This window comes from Tarenaya hassleriana, unplaced genomic scaffold, assembly GCF_000463585.1.
Source record: "Tarenaya hassleriana unplaced genomic scaffold, ASM46358v1 Cleome46, whole genome shotgun sequence".
Taxonomy (NCBI): Eukaryota; Viridiplantae; Streptophyta; class Magnoliopsida; order Brassicales; family Cleomaceae; genus Tarenaya; species Tarenaya hassleriana.
In genome coordinates this window covers 733,426-741,057 of record NW_010967304.1, presented here as the reverse complement: position 1 = coordinate 741,057, position 7,632 = coordinate 733,426, and positions in this window count along the sequence as shown.

The following is a 7,632-nucleotide window of genomic DNA, read 5'->3' as shown; positions in this document are numbered from 1 at the left end:
CCTGGTATCTCTAGAGCGAATCTAATTCCTAAGAGATCGGTTCTAGAGTTTGCGCAGCGGATGTAAAACAAAAATTTTATAAAACCCTAAAACCTATCATGCATGATCTTGTAGAAACGTTAGAACGCTTACCTCAATCGATCCTCTTGTAGAAACGTTAGAACGCTTACATCAATCGATCCGGGACGTGTATCAATTGATGTGTTCGTCCGATCACTGTAGGGAGGAAGAATACCTCGCCCGCTACACGTATCCATAAGGCGGAAAGGATTACAACGGTTGGAACTCGTCTTCTAGAATTGAAGAACGCTTTCTTCTTTGCACGAGGGTTTCAGGGATTAATCTCTTAGTTTTTTCTCTCTTAAAACCTGTCAAAAGAGTCTGAAAGTCGTGTCAAAGAGTTAGGAGGCGTTCCCCAAAGTTTCTTGCCCTTAAAACCCTAATTTGGGCGAGATAAAGAAATCCCGACGTCTGGACCGATCGGTCTGGAGTTTATTACATTGGGCCGATCGGTCCAGGGCTCTGGATCGATCGGTATGGAACCATTTTCCGGACCGACCAACATTTGGGCGTCACCTCTGGACCGATCGGTCTACATCTGGACCGATCGGTCTAGGCTGGCTGGACCGATCGGTCCAGACCTTCTAGACTGGTCGGTCTGGCCTCCGCTACACCGGGATTTTCTCGTCTTTTCTCGCGCGTTTGTCCTTTCCTGTGTGTGACCCTGTAGGCTCATCCGATACAGCAGTATAACCCGAAATCTCCATTTCGGTTATACAAGTTATAGGCGGTCTCTAGCAAGACACTATGACTACCTATCTCGAATAGAGTTTATTCGTGATCTTACGAATGCCAATGATGATTCCGTTTGATGATCATTTTGTATCACGATATCATATGTCGAACATAAGGCATGGACAAGCCACCTTATCTGATTCGACTGCTTTCTCATTCATTGAGTTCGACTGTGTGAAATAGACGACGTTCGTCTATAGTGCGGCCACACATTTCTACAGTTTCGCTCACACGAGGGGCCCAGCGATATCTCTCTCTTTTACGAGAGGTACAAATCCCGTCTTGACTATCTACAATTCAGCACATGATTCGTACCTTACCTGATACATGCCTTTATAGTCTTCTTGTTACGCAGGACGTTTGACGTATTCAAAGTACGCAACTCCTCATGTTGAATTCCGTAGATATCTCAGATCTTAGGATCCAATCATGGAACCGTCATATGAGATTCAAGTCATGACGCTAGTCCATGTGACAATCTCATGCGGATCAATCCAGTATTTCGTTCTCCAACGAATACCTATGATTGTGATCGTATCCAATACCTATGATCATCTATATGATCATCAATCACACATCATACTAGTCTTAGTATATCATTTTGTATCACGATATCATATGTCGAATATAAGGCATGGACAAGCCACCTTATCTTATTCGACTGCTTTCTCGTTCACTGAGTTCGACTGTCTGAAATAGACGACGTTCGTCTATAGTGCGGCCACACATTTCTACAGTCTCGCTCACACGAGGGGCCCAACGATATCTCTCTCTTTTACGAGAGGTACAAATCCCGTCTTGACTATCTACAATCCAACATATGATTTGTTTCGTACCTGATACACGCCTTTATAGTCCTCCTGTTACGCAGAACGTTTGACGTATTCAAAGCACGCAACTCCTCATGTTGGATTCCGTAGATATCTCAGGTCTTAGGATCCAATCATGGAACCGCCATATAAGATTCAAGTCATGACGCTAGTCCATGTGACAATCTCATGCGGGTCAATCCAGTATTCCGTTCTCCAACAATCATACATCATACTAGTCTTAGTATATCATTATTCCCACAATGACACATGACTAGGGAGTTTAGTATTGTTCATAACAATACATGGATTTCACAACATATTAAAGCATGCACAATACGTAATGAATCAAACACTAATCCATAAAACCATAGAAAGTGTCAATACATCAAATGTATCATAATAAAGCTCGCATAACAGTACATCATAAAGCACTAAACCAACAGAACGCACCAAACATATCGAGGTGGACTGTCATTTCATTCGTGAGAAGATTGTTGTCGGTCTTATCCAACCCATATGCACACCAAGCTCGGACAAATCGTCGATATCTTCACCAAGGCTCCTAGTTCAACGTCATTACATCGGTTTCCCTACAAGATTGGACTTGTTGGAATCCACCGTCCAACCTTGAGGGGGAATGATGGCGATGATCACATAGTCAGTGATAATGATGTAGCAAGGTCCGAGTTTGCTAAGTAGACCAAAGGAGGAGAACAGATCATTCCAGCAATAAGTTCTGGTTCGTTCCAACATACTCAGAATATCAACACCAAATCCTTCACAAATGGAAATAATCAAGACAAGCTCAATTGTCTCAATCACCAACAACTAGATTGATTCTGTATCTTTCTATATCTTTCCTTTTCTCTCATATTTTCCTTTTAACATCTATTGCAAATATTGTATATGTACAGGAACATCTCTCCTCTGTAAAATACGTAAGAAATTGAGAAAGGAACAAGAACTTCCTCAAGCACTTTTTTTCAGAAAATTCTTGTCCTATTTGTGTTTACATCCTGATTACAAGAAAACTTTCATTTTCTGTTTTCTTTTCCCAAATTCACATATGTTGCATTTCTGATGGCGAAATCTTTAGATTTCAAGCCATAAATATCGACATATATTCTCGGGATCTTTAGTTTGTGTCGGATTTTCATATATTTAAACATCCGGCTTCAAATATTTGATGATTTCGTCTGTATATCTGATTTTAATGCTTTGAGAGCAAAAATCCGAGTTCTCAGCAGATTTTATGGCGAGAAAACGGTTCATCTACCCATTGATTTCTGTATTTACATATTAGGGTTTTGAATCATAACATATGCAATGCAGATTCGAAAAGTAAATTCGAGATTTTCAACTTTTCGCACCTAACTTTTTGGGGTCGGATCGACACGTTCATTTATTTATCGAACCTATATTTCGGATGGATTCGGGTCGGACTTCGGATATCAGACTTTAGTGACATACCTATAATAATTTGTATCATAATTCTTTTACTTTTTGACACGGGTGAACTACATTTATGTAATTTTGTGTTTTTTATTTTTATTTTTGTATATTATTAGTTGTTTATGTCTAAATTTTAGCATGATCTTAGATTTTAGACTAATAGAAAACGTAATATAGAAAATAAATATAAATATAAAATCATTCTAGTTGCACGTTTTTTTTTATTTATCAAACTCTAACACAGAAAAAATAGTATGTTTTGAATATAATAATTTTTCTACATGCATCATATTTATACGTTTAATATGTTTTGAGAATTTTTATATGCATTACCAAATTTACAGAATTGTTATAATACTGAACATGTATACATATTTTTTAAATTTTATTGGGAAAATCCCATATTCCCCCACGAATTTACAAAAATGTAACAATTTCCTACATGAATTTTTAATTTGACAAAAACTTACACCCAAATTCAAAATTTCCCATATTCCCACACGAAATCGGAAAATTCATTGTAATTTCCTACACATCACGAGACGGCGTGAAACGTAACACATTTCTGTTAAAATCTCAGCTGACTTGGCAAGACACGTCCGAAATAATATACACGTGTATATGCCACGTGTTAAATCTAAAAATCAGAAAATATGTGAAAAATTAAACCGGTCGGTAAATATTTAACCAATGAAATTTAAAAAAAAAGAAACAGAAAAAAATAAAAAAACCAAAAATCCCTAACCCTAAATCGATATTCACTCTCAATCGACCCTCACTTTCACTCTCACTGTCACTCTCAGTCTCACCAAATCCCTAACTCCGGCACGACTCCCTCCCCTGGCGAGGCCCTCTTCCGGCGCGATACCCTCTTCCGGCGCGATACCCTCCATCGGCGAGGCCCTCTTCCGGCGTGACACCCTCCCCCGCGCTTCGTCCATCTCCGACAAATTTAGATCGATTCTCCCTGTCTCACTCTCATCTCTCATCTTCTCTGTCTCATCCGACGATTTCTCACTCCGACGGCACATTAATCATTGTCGGCTCTGATTCCGGCTATACCCTCGGCCACCGCGAAACTCTCCTCGACGCTCTCCATTTTCTGCCCCACTTTCCCATTCTTCATCGGTAATCTCCTTTTCCTGAAATCGACAGTCAGCGATTTGTTCTTTCACTCTTAACTTTTCTGTTTTACTCCCCTGGTTTTGATTGACTCTAGTTTTGTAGTTTGATGGATTATGGTTTACAACTTTCGGTTCCTTTCGATCAGGTTTGATGGATTAGTTTTGAAGTTTGATTGATTTGTTTGATTTTTTGGTTTGGTTGATTTGGTTGATGGTGTTGTAGTTCGATTGGATTGGTTGTTTTATAGTTCGATTGATTTGGTTGATGGTATTGTATTATAATGTGTTGGTAGATGAGTTCAAAATTTGAGGGAACTTCTGAGTCTGGAACTTCGAATTGGAAAAAAGGAGAAGCAAGGCCGTGACGAGGCGTTCCAATACAATGCGAGTGTGGATCTGCTATTACAAGATGGACCTCCAAAACTCACAATAACCCCGGAAGAGTTTTTTTTCGTTGTGCAAATCATGAGGTATTGATTGTTTTTGAGAAATTTTGTTTTCATTGGGTAGAGGTGCATAACATTGTTCTTTTGATGCTATGTGTTTTAGGGGAATCCTTCGTACTTATTTAAATGGGTGGATGATGCTTTTATCGAATCAATCGAGGATTTACATGGAGAACAACAAAAACAAGGTGCTAAAATTGAGTTGATCAATAAAAAAATGCAAAAAATGGAAGCAGAAAGGGAAGAGTTCGAGGACAAGGTGAGAAGAAATGAAACAGAGAAGCAAGATTTAGAAGCCCAAGTGAAAAAAACCGAAAGAGAAAAGCAAGAGTTGGAAGCCAAGATGGAAAAAAACTAAAAGAGAAAAGAAAGAATTGGAAAGCAAGGTGGGAACAATTGAAACAGAGAAGAAGGATTTGGTAACGCAACTACAAGTCTCCAAATTATTGGTGCTAGTGTTTGTTTTCATATCAATTTGTATGTACTACTATGGTTTGTCTATTTGAAATTTCCCATGAGATTTGTTAGTGAATGTATTTTTTTGTTTGAACTACGTTATGCAAGAAATTTTATATTTTGGGACTCTGTATTTCGTATTTAATATGGTTGTTTGAAAAAATTGTTTTTTGGTGTTTATATGTATAAATATGAGTGTAAAACAGATTTAATTAGAATATAATAATGCAAAAAAAAAGATGTCGAGCACGAGTCCAATCTGGTAGAAACCTAAACCCTATCCAACAAAAAGGCATTACAATACATATGAGGTCATAAATGGTATACAACATATTGTCTTACATCCCAAATAAAAGATCATTTAGATTCTCATATTATCACATCATTATCAACAAAAAAGAATGATCATATTCTTCAAGTTCAATCTCCTTGTACTTGTTTTCTTGATCTGCAAGACAAAGATTGAACATGTTTGTATAAATATAATTGGAATCTATTGATAATAAGGAGAAAATGGTTGATGGAAAAGATTGAACAAAGAAACAAAAACAAAATTGAATAATAACGTACCCAGACATGTCAGCTTGCCTGAGTATTGAAAATGGCTGTTGAGTAGTTGTTGTAGTCCCCATATTGCTTGGTACCATTCCGAGGAGACGACGACGTCTACTAGTGAGGGAAAGCCCGAATTGCATTGGCTGACTAGATTGAGTGGGTATGGAAGCACCCGATGGTGCATTTCTACTAGAGTTGCATTCCCGCCCGATCGTGCATTGCTACTCGATGGTGCATTTGTGCCCGTTTGTGCATTGCTACTCGATGGTGCATTCCTACTCGTTTGTGCATGGCTATGCGCTGATATTGGCTACAAAAAAACAAAGAATGAAAATATACTGTAATCGAGTAATATATTTGTGTATACAACATACCCCCAGATGGCCTTGGTTCATTCTTGCATGTCTTTGCATTATGTCCAAGTTGTTTGCAAATTCTACATCGGAAAACAATTCCATGTCGGGTCATGTGACCGCTCTTTGAGGACGACTCATGAGGCTCTTTAATTCTTTTGAGTTTCTTTGGGCGTCCTATCATTTGTATTGTCGTGGGGACACCAATTGGAGGTTTGCCTGATTAAAACATTTGCTAATTGAGACGGTCAAATTGTTATCCCGCTGTATTCATCCTACATCTTTTTTGCTGTATAGCTTGGATCTGCCCTTATCTTCTCAGCGTACATTGTGCCAATTTGTCTCATCGTTAACATATTCGCATATTTCTCAGGAAGATGGTTATGATTGTCTTTATAAATCTTGATCATCCATTTGTTGATTGGGACCTCAACCGAACAATAAACCCTCCATGACAGCCCACATTACAACACACTGCGGCTAATTTTGTTCGATCCCACCACGACAACTTCACGTTGAAGTTCTCAACTAACACATAGTCAAACAGAGCCTTCTTAAATTCTTCCCCTGAATTGAAAGTCCTACCAAGATACAAGATCTCACTACGTGGAAACGATGTCGGAATCTTTGTCTTAGGCTTGTCAAAATTTTACCATTCTTCATTTGTTCTTTCAGGTGCCGTTGGAATAAATTCATCACTATCTGCATAATCCTCACTCGAATTCACCTCTTCATTTTCAACAACATCATTTTCAACAACAGGAACCTCTTCAACGAAATCATCATCACTGCTTTCATACTCACCAAATTCATCCATATAATCAGAAGAATTGTCATCTTCATACTCAGTAGTATGATCGTAGCCTACAAAATCATCATCATCAGCACTGTCATAATCACCTACACTCTCATCATCATATCTTTCTGTAGGTCGCTTCACTGGAGTTGGTGGAGATAAATGGTGGTCTACGTATACATCTAACTCTCCACACAACGTTGCCATTTCACACATAAGATGAATTGCTTTGTCCCCAGATCCTTCAAACACACGTCTCTTCTCATTCAAACTCTCATGTGGTAATTTAAACCACATTTCTCTGATTGCACCATTTATCTTACGAGATTTAACGAAATCTTCAAGAAAAAACCAAGACATGACATCCATATCCACCATAACACCTTTCTCCACAATCCCATCCAAGTAACAACATTTTCCATCTATTTCATGCATAAATCCAGCCATGTAAAAGTTGATTTTACACCAACTACAAAATTAATCCAATTATTACTATCTATTAATAAAATCGAACCACTAAAATCAACAATGAAACTGGTAACTTACCTCATTTTCTCAGTCGACTGATAGATCCAGGGTTTCTTCGATCACCAAAATCCAAACCCGAGAAACTATAAACCAAAAACATACATTATTAATACCATCTAATCCAAATTTCATCCACTAAAAATCGCTAATCCCTAAACACAAACCCATAATGCCAAATCGAACAAAAACCTTAAGCAGAAAACAATAAAGGCAGTATAGATACCTAGAGGATAGTTTAGGGGACGAGAGCGCCGGAGAGGAGCAGAGCCACTGTACACTAGCGGGGAGGGGGGAGAGTTTCGCGGGGGGGGGGGG